Raw genomic sequence first — 18,803 nt, 5'->3', positions numbered from 1 at the left:
ATTGTAGTTTGCTTTAAACCAAAAAAGTGTTTGGTTTGGGGGTAATTATTTCCCACAGTTGAAGCAAACTGTTCTGTGGATGTACACACAGCCCATTAAATCTTGAGGTTTCTGACCTGAGTGTTTTGGATTAAGGACTGTTCCCAAGTCTGTGCAAGCAGTCGACACTATTTTAATTCCTTAATTTTTTTTTTTACCTGACCTTGGGTAGTTTCCTCCAAGCATACACTTTTCAGTCCTCAGCTGAATGCTTATAGAGGACCATCTTCTGGTCTCTGGATCTCTCTCACTGTGCAGCACACCCTTCTCCAGGACTCTCCTCTGTAAACCTAGCTGCCTACATCTCCAGCACTTAGCTTCAGCCACTCAACTCCACGAGTCCACCAGGCTTCACCTGAGTTACCCTCTTCCTGCTGTGGAGGTTCCTCTTTCTGGAACCTCCCTTGTGTATCATTTGGCTTAGGGCTCATCTCACTGGTGTCCTTTTTCTCAAAGACCATTGTTTTTGTTGACTGATGTCCAGTGTCTTCCATCTTGTTATTTCATATATTTCCCCCCACCCTTTTTTTTTTTTTTTGGTTGTTTTAGATGAGAGGGCAAGTCAAGTTCCTGTTACTCGGTATTGGCCAGAAATAGGAATTTGGCATTTACTCTCATTTTAGTGGTGTTTTAGTCAGAGAAAATAATGCATGTCGTCATTCCACCATATTGACCCAGAAGCACATTACACATTGTTTAAAAGATACTGTTTCTTGTGGTTTTGGAATCTCTGTTAACAGGAACTTGTGGCCTTATAATTATTTATTCAAATTCATAATCTCTAAATGGATTTCCTGAAGAGTGGATGACTGTCTCTCACTTGTTCTGGAATTATCTCAACTGGAGCTCTGTAAAGGTTTGATAAATGAATGAGTGAGAGGATGATGTTCTTACTGGTAAGGCCATGAATATGAGTCAAGACTGAACGTAAGCGTACTTATAGTTAAGCCTTTGTAGGGAAAATAATTTACCCTTCAAGACATTATTCTTTCAGGCTATAGCTTTTTTGGAGCTGTTAACATTAGCACTTTTGTGGCAGGAAACACTTCTTTAAAAATGCTGTCACAGATTGTTCTGGTAGAATGTGTCTGCACTTTTGGGGGAATTTTATTTGTAGCCATTTATCCTGATCATTTTCTAATCTGATCTCTGTGAAAATTATTGTGGAATAACAGAAAAATATATCTTTCCAATTCTCTAGTCTCTTGTTTTATTTTTGTGTAATAACAATTTAATCCTTTGAAGAACCCTTCAGGTTCAATGTATAATTAAAAAGACAAATGGACCTCAAAGGCCAAATTTCCTCAACCTTTTCTTTTTCTAGAGAGTGTGGAACCATATTATATATTCATGAAATCTTTCAAAGATTCAGAAGCTAAGATATTTGAGCATGTTAATAATAGAGCATGTTACTTACTAATTCCTTGCCCTATAAAAGCAGCATGGCATAGTGGTCTCATATACTGTGGAGCCTAATTGCCTGTGTACAGCCTCATCTCTTACTAATGGTGTGACTTGGACAAGTAACTCAATTCCTCCGAGCCTCAGTTTTCTCATCTGCCAAACAGGATAACAACAGTATTTTCTCAGGTCGTTTTGAAAATTAAATTGGACACAGATGTATAGAACAGTCTTTTGGACTCTGTGGAAGAAGGCGAGGGTGGGATGATTTGAGAGAATAGCATTGAAACATGTATATTATCATATGTGAAACAGATCACCAGTCCAGGCTCGATGCATGATACAGGGTGGTGCTCAGGGCTGGTGCACTGGGATGACCCAGAGGGATGGGATGAGGAGGGAGGTGGGAGGGGGGTTCAGGATGGGGAACACATGTACACCCGTGGCTGATTCATGACAATGTATGGCAAAACCACTACAATATTGTAAAGTAATTAGCCTCCAATTAAAATAAATAAAAATAATAATAAATTGGTTATTGCTTATGAAATACTTTAAATGGTGCCTGATATATGGTAAGTACTATATAAACATTTTTGTTGTTTTTGTTTAGTCACTAAGTTGTGTCCGACTCTTTTAGACACTATGGACTATAGCCCACCAGGCTCCTCTGTCCATGGGATTTCCCAGGCAAGAATACTGGAATGGGTTGTCATTTCCTTCTCCAAAGAATCCTCTTGACCCAGGCATCAAACCCACACTTCCAGCCTTGCAGGAAGATTCTTTGCTTCTGAGCCACTGGGGAAGCCCATATAAGCATTAGTAAATTAAAATAAGATAAAATGAAGTGAAATAGAATAAAATAAAGATAAAGCTTTATTCCATCTTTCAGCATTTTATCTAATCTGCCTTTCCCAAGAAGTAAATATTCTACTCTCTGTTTTATGAAAATATTTCCTACTTCAGCAGGCTTCATTTTTGGAAAACAGTTGCATATTGAGGGAAAAGAACCTTTCCTAATTTCCTCTTATAGATCTTTTATGCAGCCATGATTCCTATCTCCCTGCCTTTCTCACTGGGTCATGTTCAGTAGGATTTTTCCTTGGTACCTTTTCCTCAATTCTACTTAAAACTCTGCTCTGAAGCGCCCCCTTCTCATCACCAAGTTCATACTAGGAATCATCCATCATACCATTCTGCATCTACTCTCACCTTTCTTATGTAGCTAATGCCTGGGATACCTTCAGTTCACTCCAGTCGCTCAGTCATGTCCGACCCCTTGTAACCCCACGGACTGCAGCAGCCAGGCTTCCCTGTCCATCACCACCTTCTGGAGCTTGCTCAAAGTCATGTCCATTGAGTCAGTGATGTCATCCAACCATCTCATCCTCTGTTGTCCCCTTCTCCTCCTGCCTTCAATCTTTCCCAGAATCAGGGTCTTTTCCAGTGAGTCAGTTCTTCGCATCAGGTGGCCAAAGGATTGGAGTTTCATCTTTAGCATCAGTCCTTCCAGTGAATATTCAGGATACCTTAACACCATAAATATATTTTCCAACTGTGGAGTTCTTCCTAATTTAACATTTTATTTTCTATAGTGTTCCAATTTCACAGGTATCTAAGGCTTGCAGAATTATTTCAAGTTGTTAGAGAATTACTTTTGACTTATCATTCCTTTTCCATTTTTAACTTATTTGGTGGTGGTTTAGTGGCCAAGTCGTGTCTGATTTTGTGACCTCACAGACTGTAGCCTGCCAGGCTCCTCTGTCCGTGTGATTTCCCAGACAGGAACACTGGAGTGGGTTGCCATTTCCTTTTCCAGGGGATTTTCTGGACCCAGTGATCGAACCTGCCTGCATTGTAGGAAGTTTCTTTACCCCTGATTTATTTAGATATTGCATTAATTTGTAATTTATATTATATATTTTATATTAAAAAGTTTATTACTTTCAGTTCAGTTGCTCAGTCGTGTCCAACTCTTTGCAACCCCATGAACAGCAGCACGCCAGGCCTCCCTGTTCATCATCAACTCCCTGAGTCCACCCAAACCCATGTCCATTGAGTCAGTGATGCCATTCAACCATCTCATCCTCTGTCGTCCCCTTTTCCTCCTACCCTCAGTCTTTTCCAGCATTTTCAAATGAATCAGCTCTCGCATCAGGTGGCCAAAGTATTAGAGTTTCAGCTTCAGCATCAGTCCTTCCAATGAATACCCAGGACTGATCTCCTTAGAATGGACTGGTTGGATCTCCTTGCAGTCCAAGGGACTCTCAAGAGGCTTCTCCAACACCACAGTTCAAAAGCATCAATTCTTCAACACTCAGCTTTCTTCACAGTCCAACTCACATCCATACATGACTACTGGAAAAACCATAGCTTTGGCTAGATGGACCTTTGTTGGCAAAGTAATGTCTCTGCTTTTGAATATGCTGTCTAGGTTGGTCATAACTTTTCTTCCAAGGAGTAAGCGTCTTTTAATTTCATGGCTGCAATCACCATCTGCAGTGATTCTGGAGCCCAAAAAAATAAAGTCTGACACTGTTTCCACTGTTTCCCCATCTATCTGCCATGAAATGATGGGACCAGATGCCATGATCTTCGTTTTCTGAATGTTGAGCTTTAAGCCAACTTTTTCACTCTCCTCTTTCACTTTCATCAAGGGGCTTTTTAGTTCCTCTTCACTTTCTGCCATAAGGATGATGTCATCTGCATATCTGAGGTTATTGATATTTCTCCCAGCAATCTTGATTCCAGCTTGTGCTTCCTCCAGCCCAGCATTTCTCATGATGTACTCTGCGTATAAGTTAAATAAGCAGAGTGACAATGTATAGCCTTGACATACTCCTTTTCCTATTTGGAACCAGTCTGTTATTCCATGCCCAATTCTAACTGTTGCTTCCTGACCTGCATGTAGGTTTCTCAAGAGGCAGATCAGGTGGTCTGGTATCCCATCTCTTTCAGAATTTTCCACAGTTTCATGTGATCCACACAGTCAAAGACTTTGACATAGTCAATAAAGCAGAAATAGATGTTTTTCTGGACCTCTCTTGCTTTTTCGATGATCCATTGGATGTTGGCAGTTTGATCTCTGGTTCCTCTGTCTTTGCTAAAACCAGCTTGAACATCTGGAAGTTCATGGTTCACATGTTGCTGAAGCCTGGTTTGGAGAATTTTGAGCATGACTTTACTAGCATGTGAGATGAGTGCAATTGTGCGGTAGTTTGAGCATTCTTTGGCATTGCCTTTCTTTGGGATTGAAATGAAAACTGACCTTTTCCAGTCAGTCCTGTGGCCACTGCTGAGTTTTCCAGATTTGCTGACATATTGAGTGCAGCACTTTCACAGCATCATCTTTTAGGATTTGAAATAGCTCAACTGGAAGTCCATTACCTCCACTAGCTTTGTTCATAGTGATGCTTCCTAAGGCCCACCTGACTTCACATTCCAGGATATCCGGCACTAGGTGAGTGTGAATGATCGCGCCTTCATGATGATCTTGTAATAATAAAGAATATAATAAAATAATTAAATAATTAAAATGATAATAAAAAGTATTTATTACTTTATTACTTAATTTAATAACAGTATGATATTATTATTTAGCATCATCTATCTGCTCATTGCCTTAGCATCTTTTGTCCAGACTACTAGGAAGTTGTCAAGAAAAGCTTAAGCAACAGTAAATGCTTGACTTTATTTTGTAAATAATGACTTTAACTAATCAGTTTTTTTTGAAAGGCTAGAATTTTTTTTTAATTGGAGGAGAATTTTTTTTTAATTGGAGGAGAATTGCTTTACAATGGTGTGTTGGTTTTGTGCTGTAAAACAGCATGAATCAGCTATAAGTATACATAAGGGCTTTTCTGAAATTTATATTAACCTATGTCTTTTATTCCATGGTCTCAGTCCTTATAATGCCATCTTTGGGGACTTCTGTGCACAACGCCATATTCTTGTATTTGTTTCTGGCTGGATATTTGGGGCAAGGAGGCAGACTCACAAGTAGTTTTCAGAAACAATGATGTTTCTAAGACCTAAATATCCTAGTTAGAGGTGCTGTTAGTGCTGCCCAGTCCTGTTCAGCATCAGAAGACCTGGCAAGGGGATCTCAAACCATGCTGCACAAACCTCTGCCTCCCTCCCCACACTGGGGCTGCCATTGCTCTCCTGTGTTGAAAGCAAGGGCGCTGGGGCTGTCTAGCTAGAGAGCAGGCTGCACTTCATCACATTGCAACAATCACTTATTATAAGGGTCAGATAACATACAGATTAAATAGTCACATTATGACCAGTCCCAATCCCTAAATATATCCTCCTGACTTACTGGGTCTGACAGATTGGGTCTGACATGGCCAATGCTGCTGTTAGTACTGAACACAATCATGTGGAAAGAATAAGTGAAGATAGAATGATGAAATTCTTGAGTGATTTAGCTTAAAATATACATATTCTCTTCTGTGTGTGGGTATAGATATACATATCCACACACACACACACACACACACACACACACACACACACCGGATAAACATCCACGCTTGCATACATAAACTGTCCCTTTGGTGTGCTTTCTGTATTTCATCCAATCTAACTTTGGTAGATCCTGCTGTGGGCCTTCTCTAGACTAATTCTCTAAATATTTAGAGAAATAAGAGGGTCTTTTATGTGTGTAGTAGTAGTTGATTTTGCTGGCTTTCAAAGCATTATCTTTTATAAATCCCTAAGTGTTAGAAGTGGGAAAACGATCTATCTTTTAAATTTAGCAAATAGCATTTATGTGCATATGTGCTTATGCCATCTACACACTTACACTGTAATAGAAATACCATGGAAAAGCAAACCATAAGCTTTTAGCACTGTCAGGCATGAGCTTTTTCCCTCTCATCTCTTCCTGAAGAGATGTTTAGAAGCATGAGAGGCCTCTCTGCCTCTGCGTTTATAAGCCGCACCAGAAAAAAAATGTCAATTCTTTTTTAGGCACGGGATCACACTGTAATAAATGTGAATCGAAGCAATTGCTCAAGTGCTTTCTAAGCAGTGGTTCCATCTCTCATCACACACACAGCCCTCTTTTCTTTAGGAAATGCCAACAAAAGCTAATACGAAGGCAGTGCCATTTGCTTGTTTCATAGTTTTACTCAGTATGGAGACCAGTCGTTGAATAGTCTCACTTGGGAGCCGAGAGGGATGAAGAGAGTTGATTTCCCGCATCTCACGGGGTCTCTGTAGATTTAGAGAGCAGTGTTTTGGGTGTGAGATAGAACCGAAACGGTTTTGCTAGTACAGTGACCTGGGCGTGCTGCTGGAGAAGCCAAAGGTGGCCCTTGGGAAGCTGCAGCTTCTCTTCTCTTTGAACCGCTTTGTCCTAGGACGTTTCATGTGGAGGGGTTATACTTACCATGGAATAAAATGTCAAATATCTTCACATTCTTGGGCTATAAGCAAATAGGACAGGATTTATGTTTATCAAAACACTTGGTTATTAAAGAAGTAGGGCACATGGAAGAAAAATAACGCACAGATGTGGGTCTGGAATCAGAATACCTGGTGTAAAGTCGTAGCTCCACTTGCTGAGGGAGGTTGGGTTAGTCACTTAACCTCTCTGAGCCTTAGCTTCTTTCTGTGTTAAATTTGGGAAATAATAGCTAACCATATGTTTGTTATATTTGATAATACATATACAAAACAATTCATGAATAATAAGGACTAAATAAATGCTAAATAGTGCCATTTTTATTATTATCTGTTAAGAATGGATTTTCACAGCTAAGATACCTAAAGAAGTAGAGACACTGAGGAATTCTTTGGCTTTAAAAGATAAATTCCAGTACAACATGAGGTCTTGACAACCAGACCCAAGGTGACAATCAGAATGTCCCAGCACAGGTATATTACCTTGGGCTTCATCTGGGAAAATGTTTAAAGGTATCAAAATTATTTGGGGCTTTTTTTTTCAAATTATAATAAATGAAATCTTCATTTCCCTCTGCCCTCCCCTCCTGTCTCTGTGCACTGTCTCTTACTCTATGGTCTGTGAATGTATTTCTCTTCTGAGTTTGGCTCTTTTTATAGAACTAGTTGTGAATTCTTTCTTCTCTCACATAGACATATGACAGTGGGGGAGGAGGGCATGTGTATTTCCTAAATTTTAGCAAGAAATCTGTCTTGCCGTCTCCATAGAGTGGAAGATTCAGCAAAGAGTCTGTAAGTTTCATTCCCCTTTCAAATCACTTTCAGCAGTGTACTCAATGCCCAGTGTATGTCGATCAGACATGTTTATCATGAGTAATGGCAAAGCTTCAGAAGTTTGGGGTGGGTGTGGATCTTGTATCCACCAGAGGGAATCCTTAGCCCTTGGGGTGACCTTTGAAGCCAGCTCTGCTAGTGCTTCACCCACATACACTTCACTTTGTCAGACAAAGTACCTGGGAATTAATATGTCTCTGGGGCATCCTTAACCAATGACTGTGGAGTATATGGGGATAAACAGCCTGCCCCCTCACCCGCCTTGAGCAAGGTAATTCCAAGGCATGTGTTTGGCACAGTTTTCCAGTTTCCCTCTGAGGTTACATCGCGGTCACCCACCATGGTAGGTGACTTAGGAATGCCGCCCGTCCCCTATGTTGTCCATCCACCTTCTCTTCCCTGTCTCCTTGTTTCCTTCAACTTTCCAGGCTCCCTCTACTTCCCAGGAAAACACGTGGTTCGCACATCCTTGGCTCTGGGTCTTTTCTGGAGTTTCCAACCTAAGATGGTACACATACTTAAAATACAGAAGGGAATCTGTTAAGCCTGGTTTAGTCTTCACCAAAACCGCTGTGGGTCTCAGGTTGGCTGGGCACACTTTGGCAGACCCCTGCTTCCCATGGGTGTGGAATTCTACTCACTGAGAGCTCAGCTAGTCATGGATGCAGACCTGTCAGGGCTTTGACTGTTGGGGAGGTAGGCATGGACCATAGCCAGCCATTCACTCACTCTGCCTTCCTTCTGCAGCATAGCCAATTTGTATCAGAGGAGGAAGATTTTAGTAGCAGTGGTCAGGCTTGTAGCATCGAGCCTGCTGTGAATGCTGGCTTCTAAGTACAAGTGGGCCTCAACAAATGCTCCTATGTATCTCATCCACTCTCTTGACAGACCCATCAGATGAGCGCTTGACTATTTTCCCAGTACCAATCAAGCTAAACCAGTCAGCCTACCCACCAGTCCTGCTTCCCAGAAGGTTTTCTATCTAGTGGGGAGAAGAAAAGATTGGTTCCCATGGCCTCTCATTGCAAACCAGTTCATCCTCTGGCAATCTGAGACCAAGACAGCACATTCAGCCAGGTGGGTCTCTTAAAAGCATCTCCTCTACCATATTCTCCATTTCAGACTCTAATCCCTTTCTTCTTTCTTGTTTTGCTTTATCACCTTTGTGATGCTTTGATGCTCAGCCCACCAGCTGAAGCTATGTGAAATCTGTATCATTGTATATTAGCATTCCAAAAAACATGCAGTCCCTCAGTAGACAGTAAATCTGATTTTGCACAAGTGGTGTCCTTTATACTTTGTTCATAAAGCAATCTCTCAAGTGTATCTGGTTTTGTTTTTTTTTTTTTTTGAAACACAACACAAATAGTCTGATGGATAAAAATGGATTGGGTGATGGGTTTTGTGTTCAGCAAAAAAGAACTTGGACAAAGCAGCCATGCTGATGTTCTTATTTACAAAGGTTGCCGTCTGGGAAATTAATGTCTGCTGTTGCTCAGTAATTAGGAAAATTTAGGACCCCTAGTGCTCCAATATCTTGCATTAAAGGTTGTATGTCATCGGTGTTTTCATGAGAATTTGCTGGATTTCTGTCATTAATAACAGGCATAAACTCAGCAAGCAGTAGAATATGCATTACATTTAATCAATTTGCTATTTGTATTCATTATGTACGTCCTCCATTTTGGGTCATGAAAAATTGAAAGACTGTTACAAATAGAAAGAGCATCGTGGATTACAAATGATGTAACAAAAGCATAAGTGCTATTAATTGGTCAATTGTGCTTGTCAGTACATTTAAAGTGATTAAGGCAGAAAGATTAGAAGGGACACGAATGTGCTTGGCAGATAGAAGCCCAAGAATCCTAGGACTCTCCCAAGTCCCTCATGCTTAAATGGATGCAGCAAAAATCCAGTGGTGTTTATTCAAGAAATTTATTTTCTAAGTGTTTGTTGTGCCAGAGATTATGCTGAGTGTTGGGAATATAGCAGAAAACAAAATATAAACAAAACAAAAAATATAAAACAAAACAAATGAAGTCCTTGACCTCAAGGGCTTATATTCCAGTGGGGAGGGGGAAGTCTGAAATAAACAGATGTATAATATCCAGTAGTGGTCAGACTTGTAAAGACCACCGGAATGAGAGTAGGGAATTGAGAGAGATGCGTGGTAGGGAGGACAGGCCTCTTTGGGGAAGCGACATTTGAACAGAGGTTTACATGAAGAGAGAAGACAAACCATATGGCTATTTATGGGGAAGAGTGTTTGATTCAGGTGAATTGGCACAACACCCCAACTCCCATTCTGACACTCCAGAAGAAAAGAAAATTCTTGTAATTATTTCTGTTGGCTTGACCCAATGGAATGGCTTCCCAGAGCTACAAAACTCACACCATCAACCTTCTCACTGTGGCCCCCTTCTGTGGTGGCGACTCTGTTACAGATAAAATTGATGAGATCATTGACCATCTTAATTGCATCCACCCAAACTCCCTACCCCTTGGAGGAGGGCATGGCAACCCACTCCAGTATTCTTGCCTGAAGAATCTCATAGACAGAGGAGCCTGCCGGGCTGCAGTCCGTAGAGTCACAAAGAATCAGACACAACTAAAGCGACTTAGCATGCGTGCACACAAACTCCTTACCACGGTGCACAAAGCCCTGTGTGATCAGGCTCCCGGTTCACGTTTCATCCCGCCCCTTCCTAACTTGCCAAGCTCTAGCTCCTGGCCTCTCTGCTGCTCAAGCCACCGCCACTTCCAGCCTATGCCTTTGCATCTCCTTGCCCAATGCATTCTGCGCTCTGACACTCAGACCTCACCTGCCCCATCACCTCCCAGAGAAGCCCTCCCTGACCACCAGGCAGAAGTGGACCCCTGGCCCCTCAGTAGGTCAGTGGCCCCTCATTTAGGCCCTCCTGCTTTGTTTTCATCGTGACAGTTGTTACCTGCTGCTGCTGCTGCTGCTAAGTTGCTTCAGTCGTGTCCGACTCTGTGCGACCCCATAGACGGCAGCCCACCAGGCTCCCCTGTCCCTGGGATTCTCCAGGCAGGAACACTGGAGTGGGTTGCCATTTCCTTCTCCAATGCATGAAAGTGAAAAGTGGAAGTGAAGTCACAGTCGTGTCCAACTCTTAGCAACCTCATGGACTGCAGCCCACCAGGCTCCTCCGTCCATGGGATTTGCCAGGCAAGAGTACTGGAGTGGGGTGCCATCGCCTTCTCCGGTTGTTACCTGAATTGCATGCTATTCACTTCTGTCCTGTCTAGTTCCCGCAACTGAATATGAATTCCTGAGATCGGACACAAGCTGCCTGTTTTCACCACTGTTTCCCAGTGCTTAGGGCACTGCCCAGCGCCAAGAGGAGCCTCAAAAGCCTGAGACAAAGAAACACATGACTCGATCAGTCAGTCAGTCAGCTAACCAGCCAAAATGAGGCCAAAAACTGACAGTTCAGCTGCTTGCTTTTGAATTCAGGTAGCTACTTCAAAATTTTGCCTGAAAGCCACATGGAAGAAATGGGTGTGTATTCTGAGTAGCGTTCTCTACAGTTTTGGGTGAATGAAAGTAATTAGGTACTATTGATATTTGTGCTGCTTGGTTTTATATGTCTAGGATCTATTGCTGTGCCTTTTTAAATGACTTAATAATTCTTTTCAATATATTGGCTCATTTTTATAGGCTAAGTGCTATGTCATTGTCTTTGAGTGTTTGCAAGTAATGGAATGTGACCCAGAGTGAACCATGACACATTAGTATGACAGCAATCCTGCCTCTTTAGAATTGATGACCCTAAGACTCCTTGCTTAATAATAGCATCTGGGAAATACATCAGAAGAGGTGGTATTGTGGTGGTATCAGGATTCCGGCTTCCATTTGGGATATAATTCACAGCAGACTTGTGAATGCTTGTCATGTACCAGACTCTGTGGCAGTGCTGGGGTACCAGGTAAAGAAGGTAGTGTTGCTACCAGAATGAGCTGATGTCAACCACAGCTTTTCTAAACCCACCTGCATGTTATAGTCCCCTAGGGAACTATGGTGTATACCTTGGCCAAGCTGCCTCCCAGGCCAGTTGAATCAGAACTTCCAATTCTGTGGCGGGGGGCTTACACACCCATATATTTTTAAGCCCCAAGTTCTGGGCAGACAGAGTTGAAACCCACTGATCTAGAAGAAGGATGAATGCATAAGGAATGAACCACAGGCAATGGGACAAGGGCCATAGTAACACCTGGTATCTGTGCCCCAGAAAATGGCAATTATTTCTCTGTGGTGCATAACTCCAACTCAGAAATGTTTTTCAGGGTCAAGAGGCTAGGTGACTTGGTATCATACAATACATAAGTGTTGCATGTGTTCACGCCCTGCCTCACCAAACTGATAAAAAGTGGCAGATATCACTTGTCAAATGATTATTTTTTCTACATAGGCTCAAATAAGTGATTTTATTTTTCTATGTAAGCCAAGAATTGGATAAAGTATCTTTAATCAAATAAAGAAGCAGCATCTTTCCTAACTGATAGACATGAGAGAAAGGAAAATATGAGAATCCACACAGTAACCATCAAAGGGAAGGAATTAACACGTCCTCTAAAATTATTTTAAAGGGTCAGAATTTCCTGAAGTGTGGTGGTGGAGGTGATCTGAAACTCACTCAGACTACCTGCGCCTTTGATAGAGGGCATTACCGTGTTTAGACTGAGGGGAGAAAGCAAATCTTTCTAGGTAATTAATGGAGGTTTATGTTATTTAGCTGAAGATCAAGCTTTGCTTTTTTCTCCCTGAATATAGATGAAAAGAACAGGAAAGAGAATAATTTTTAAAAGGCTAAATTGTTGTTCAGAGTGGCACTTCTGACTGCCTTGGTAAAATATTTCTGCCTGATGTCTAAGTGATAAACTGAGTTTTATAAAAAAAAAAAAAAAAGGCAATCTTTGCAATCCAGTAGGCTTTTCACAGGTCTTCCCAGGTGTCTCAGTGGTAAAGCATCCACCTGCAATGCAGGAGACTGGGTTTGGTCCCTGGGTTGGGAAGATCCCCTAGAGAAGGAAATGGCAACCCACTCCAGTATTCTTGCCTGGGAAATTCCATGGACAGAGGAAAATGGCAGCTATAGTTCATGGGGTCTCAAGAGTTGGACATGACTTAGCAGCTGAGCATGAGGCCCTTCAAAAAAGTAAACCAGCATGTTCTAAGAAAGTCTGTAAGCAGAGTGTCTAAGCCTCCCTGTTAGGCCCTCCTTCCTCTAACACACTCTCTGCTCCTCTGCTCATCAGGAAGACACGAGTTTCCATCAAAGCGTAAGTTCAGATGACACCTGACACGGGGAAGAATGCCCTTCTCCCCATATCCATCCTCAGACTCTGCTTCCTTGGATATTGTGGTGACCAACAATTGATGACCTTCAGAAATGCTCACAGTTTCAGAGAAGCCCTAAACTTGATTATTTAAAGAAACAGACACTTTACAAAGTAGAGGTAGGACCTAGGAGAGCAGCAGGAAAGAAGCCAGGAGCATCCGGCAGCCTCTTACCCAGAACAAAGGTGACCAACGACCCCCGGTGGAGAGAATCCTGGTCCCTGAGCAGTGACTCCCCGAGGACACACTCCTTGCTCCACAGCGGTTCTTAGTCCTGGCTGCACACTGCAGTCACCTGGGGAGGGGGTAGCTAGAAGAATGCTGGCGCCTGAGCCCCTGCCCAGTGATCCAGCGGGGAGGACAGTGGGGGTAGGTGCATTTAGAAAAGCTCCCAGGGGAATTTAAGTAGCATTCAGGATTGGGCACCACTGATGTAGTCCCAGATTAGTGACCAAAATGGGTAATCAGGGAAGTAACATTGGTGGCACACTCTGCCAAGCTCACGGTCTTAGCATGTCCCGGGGTCAGCAAAGGGCAAGGACTGATTGTGAAGGGAGAAGCTTTAGCAGGAAATGTTAAAGACGTCTGTATTGGAGCAGATGTCCCCTTCCTTCTGTGACTTCCTGACTGCTTCTCCCCCTGCAGAAACTGCATCGAGCAGGACAGACATCACTGTCAGATAAATGCCTGGCTTTCAGGTCCCTCCTGGAGTTAATGACATTATGGTGAGGAAAAAACACTTGCAAATGAAGTCAGTACTCGAGAGAGGGTCAGGGGCTGGGCAATAGCGGGCCTGGGTGGCTCCACCTCAGAGGAGGGGCAGTGAGGGAGGTCGGTGCTAAGGTCAAGGGCAGTTGAGAGACCACAGGCTGGTGCTGGCCAGGGCTCCCAAGTACAAAGACTCCAGAAACCTCTGCCAGGTGGCTCACAGAGGCAACAGAGTAGGGTGGGGAGCAGGATGGGGAAGGGGAGGAAGCCAAACCAGTTTGGTGAAATCCAGAGCAGGTGAGGTGAAATCCCAGATGCAGCCTGGTCACAAGAGGGGCTTAGGCACAGATGGCATCTCCAGGTTTGTCCAGCCTTGGGACAGAGGATGTGAGGCTTGTTTGTTTTCACAGGGACTGGACATTGGCTAAAGGCCACCTTGGGTGCTTCAGGCTCTCTGCAGAAGGGGTGCAGCTCTAAGGCACAAGGACCATCCCCTGAAGGTCACAAGTGGGAAAAGAGCCTATGCAAGCTGGGAGATGGGTGCATAGTTGATTAGGGGACCTGGGAGGTCTGGGCTAGAACTGACAGCATTTGCCACACAGGCCACAGCAATGTCTCCTAAATCCATTCGCTTAGTGCCCTGTATGTCTATCACCAAACAATAGAGCGTATTTCTTTATTTTAACTGGTCTTTATTGGAGTACAGTTGTTTTACAATACAGAGCATATTTCTACATTCTCCTCTGATTCACTAGATCTCCTCTCAATACCTTTCTCTTGCTTATGCCTATTCCCTTGCTGTCTTTGTTTTGTGCCTCTTGTTGCCATCAGGGTGGAAATTTTAGAAGGGGAGGGGGAGAATGTGACTAAGGCAAATGGGACAAGGAGGCCACTTAAACTTGTTCCTTAGTTAGGATTCTCCTGGGAGCCAGAGACCAGATGTCCAGCTAAGGGGCTTTACAATGGAAGACCTCCTCACACACGAAGAAGCCTGGCAGCGGGTGACCCAGTTTGACCCAGGTGTTCAACAGTGTCAGGGCTCTTAGTAAGGGTGTGGTACTGTGATTTATATGAAGAAATATGTTATTTGGTCCTGTTTCCTGCACAGAGCTCCTAAAACTCTTGGAATCTCCCTAGAAATAAGAGCAATAGAGATGCCTTGTTATGTTAGTGAGGACGGAGGCTGGTTGCCAGGAGAACCACAGCCCCAACCCCCATCCCCACCCCTAACCTCCTAGGAGGGCAGAGTCTGGAGAGGGAGTGCAGTCTCCAAAGGTCAATGAATTAACCTTGCCTACGTGATGAAGCCTCCATAAAAACGTGGAAGGCTGGGGTTCAGAGAGCGAGCACATGGGAATTTGGGGAGAGTGGTGTGCCTGGAGAGGGTTTGGAAGTCCCCTGTCCTTTCTCAACCTTGCCCTGTGCGTCTCTTCTGTCTGACTGTTCCCATATTTTATCCTTTTATAATAAACCTGTAATCTGGTAAGTAAACTCTTTTTTCTGAGTTTTTTGAGCCGCTCCAGCAAATTAATGGAACCAAAGCGGGGTCATTGGAACCTCTGACCTACAGGCAGTCAAGAGCGAGCTGGGCTGGGACTGGCATCTGAAGTGGGATGTGAGGCAGCCTTGGAGGATGGAGACCTTAACCTATGGGATCTGATGCAGCATCAGGAATTATGGGACACATGGCCGGTGTCAGAGTATTGCTTGATGATGTGGGAAACACCCGGCTTCCCCAGTGGCTCAGTGGTAAAGAATCCGCTTGCAGTACAGGAGCCTCAGGAGTTGCAGGTTCGATCCCTGGGTCAGGAAGATCCCCTGGAGGAGGGTGTGGTAACCCACTCCAGTATTCATGCCTGGAAAATCCCATGGCAGAGGAGACTGGCAAGCTACAGTCCTTGGGGTCACAAAGAGTCAGGCGTGACTAAAGTGACTTAGCATGCATGTACATGTGGGAAACCCCCACACCCATTGGATCTGGGCACAGAATTGTAACGGCTGCTCTGCCACCCACTTGGCCTTCCCTCCATCGTGGTGGCAGCGTGGCTGCAGTCGTCTCTGGCATCATGTCTATTGACTTAAAAAAATGCACCACACAGGAGTTGCGAGTTGAGTTTTATTGGGGGCAAAATGAGGCCTGCAGCCCAGGAGACAGCACCTCAGATAGCTCTGAGAGACTGCTCCAAAGAGTCCAGGAACCGGTCAGTATATATATGATTTTGCGGAAGAGGTGCCGTGCTTAGGTGCTCAGTCGTGTCTGACTCTTTGCGACCCCATGGACTATAGCCCGCCAGGCTCCTCTGTCCTTGGAGTTCTCCAGGCAAGAATACTGGTGTGGGTTGCCATGCCCTCCTCCAGGGGATCTTCCTGACTCAGGAACTGAACCCAGGTCTCCCGCACTGCAGGCAGATTCTTTACCAGCTGAGCCACCAGAGAAGTCCAAGAATATTGAAGTGGGTAGCCTATCCTTTCTCCAGGGGCTCTTCCTGACCCAGGAATTGAACCAGGGTCTCCTGCACTGCAGGCGGATTCTTTACCAGCTGAGCCACCAGGAGAAGAGGGAGTACATGCAATCAAGCACATATTTTTCCAGAAGGTTTCTACTTGTCTTGTGAAGCTTTTCCTAGGCACGAGGAGCAGTCTTCACCATGAAGCGTTTTGGTACTTCTCTAGAAAATATTTCCCAAAGATATAAGATTTGGGCTCATAAAATCAGCTCCTGAAAATACCTATCTGAAGTCCCCCCTGCCCCACCCACCCACCCCGAGGAGCACGGAGTGCCTTGTTTCTGCCATCCACCCTGAACTCCTTTCAGGGGGTTTTGAAAATCAGCAGCTGCAGCAGCACATGATTTAATCCAGGTGAAGGGTTGGTCAGGACAATGTCGTTTTCCTGTGACTTAGCCTTAGGAGAACTGAAAGAAATGAGTATCTGCCTGCCCGTTGCTGGAGGAGGAAGGAGCTGGTCGTTCTCCACTCTCTTTGTATTCGTCCTCTGCCGTGCGCTCCCAGCTTCATGCCCTTGGAGGCTGATGCCCACAGATTTCATCACCAGGCTCTGCCCTTGGCATCTGAGTGGGTTCATCCTGTGGGAGGCACCAGGAAGAGACGGGAGGGAGCAGGAAAAGAAATGGGGCTTTTCTTCCTTCCACTCCATCCCTGCCAGGCCCCGGTGTACACTGACTGCCCTTCCCTACTGAAGGCCAAGGGCAGGAAGACCCTGCCTTTGGTGGCCTCCTGAGGTACTGGTTCCACCTTTTGTACTTAGATCTACAGTCCAGCTTTAAGTGGCTTTTCCTCCTGCTTTTTATTTTGAAAGTTTTCAAATCTACTGAAAAGTTTAGAATAACTTAATAAACACTCATGCCCTTCAGCTAGATTCCCCAGTGGTTAATGTTATATCACATTTTCCTTATGTCTTTCAATAGATATAGATATAAATAGATGGAGATGTAGATATAGACAGATAATGCATTGAGCTGTGCAATTTTGGATTTTGCTGAACAATTTGAATGGTCTAGACATCTTAACATTTCACTCCTAAACACTTTGGCATGTGTCTCCTAAGGATAAAGACGTTAACACACCCCTTAGATGTTAGCTAACACATTAGTTAATGAATTAACTAACATTAATTCAATAATATCACCCAATTATTTGTCTTTTCCTTAAAAAAAAATACTTTCTTGATAATCCTTTCATTTAATAGTGCTTTGCAGCTGATAAAGCACTTCCACTAACATTATTTCATTTCATACCCAGAGTCACCATCTGAAGCAACTGTTATCATCCCCATCTTAGAGGCAAAAATAAATAAATAAATAAATAAGAATTAGAGAGGCTAATGACCTACCAAAGGTCACACAGCATGAGTGGGATTCAACTGTAGGCCTTCCGACTCCAAATTCCAAACACTTTCCTTGACATTATGCCTCATTTTGGACAGAGTTTAGAAAATGTCCATTTTTCTAGAACTTATGCCCCAGAACATTTCCCTTATTCCCTCCCCTCAAAAAACCTTCTCATTCACCAAAAATAGTGAGGATGCCTTTCTCCAGCTTCAAATAACAATACTTAAAATGTGCTGGTTATCCACCCTGGCCTCTGCTTGATATGGAAAAAAACGTTAGGCAACACATTTGAACAACACATTTAATTTAAGCTAGTGTGATTGATTACATAGTATTTCTTAACTGCATTATGTTTGATTCACCCCTTCCTTCCCTGGGCACAGGGTGAAAGAAAGCTTCTCTCCTGGATGAGGAGAGCCTGGTTTATACTGCTCATGAAGCAGGACAGGGCACGTGTCCTTGACACCCAGCCAAGACAGAATCTCGGACTCCCTGCTACCAGATTGCTTCCTGAGGACCTCTCCAGTCAGGCCTTTTCTCTCCTTTGTGATTGTCACTGCACTGCTCTAAGCCACCTCACCTCCAGCTGGGAGACTGCAGCAGCCCCTCACCTCGTCTACCCTCCATCTGCCTTCCCCTCCCCACCACCCCTCCACTCCCAGGCTCACCAGTAATGTTTGCTACCCTGAGAATAAAGCACAAAAGCCTGCGCTGTCCCACCTCCTGGCTTGGGCTCCCACTGACCTCGCTGCCTCGTCTCCTACCACGTACCACTCCCCACCCCTAGTTCATGCCAGGCCAGCCTTGTTTTCCTCAAACAAGCCTGCCCACGGTCTGTCCACCTGCTTTTTTCTCTCTGCCTGCAATGTGTCCCCATTTCCACCTCCAGCTGCCCAATTGTGCATCCCTCAAACCTCACCCTTCAACCTTAGTTTAAAGACCCAGCTCTAAGCCCCACAGCTAGATCCGACCCCCCCCCCCCCCGACAGATGCCTACATCACATCCTATGCTTTTCCTGCAAGGATCCTGCCATCTTCACGTAATAAGTGTCCAACGAATTGGTCAGTGATCGAATCCTCCCAGTTTCTCTCCAGAAAGTAGTGAGGTCCATGGGACAAATTGAGAGAGTAGCATTTACATATATTCACTACCATGTGTAAAATAGATAGCTAGTGGGAAGTCAGATCAGTGCTCTTTGA

At 44.0% G+C, this 18,803-nt stretch overlaps 1 long non-coding RNA gene across 1 annotated transcript in view; it reads left to right on the top strand.

Moving 5' to 3' along the window:
* LOC120872821 overlaps window positions 1–18,346 on the top strand; it is a 62,929-nt gene extending 44,583 nt beyond the window's left edge. Inside the window, exons 2-4 of the long non-coding RNA XR_005723345.1 lie at window positions 8,572–8,760; window positions 11,021–11,161; window positions 17,987–18,346. This is a non-coding gene — a long non-coding RNA (uncharacterized LOC120872821). The remainder of the gene's footprint in view (window positions 1–8,571; window positions 8,761–11,020; window positions 11,162–17,986) is intronic.
* Window positions 18,347–18,803: the final 457 nt, after the last annotated feature.

The sequence above is a fragment of the Oryx dammah genome, unplaced genomic scaffold, assembly GCF_014754425.2.
Source record: "Oryx dammah isolate SB20612 unplaced genomic scaffold, SCBI_Odam_1.1 HiC_scaffold_13, whole genome shotgun sequence".
Lineage (NCBI taxonomy): Eukaryota > Metazoa > Chordata > Mammalia > Artiodactyla > Bovidae > Oryx > Oryx dammah.
Note: the sequence above shows the minus strand (reverse complement) of the source record. Positions and strands in the feature narration are given on the sequence as shown.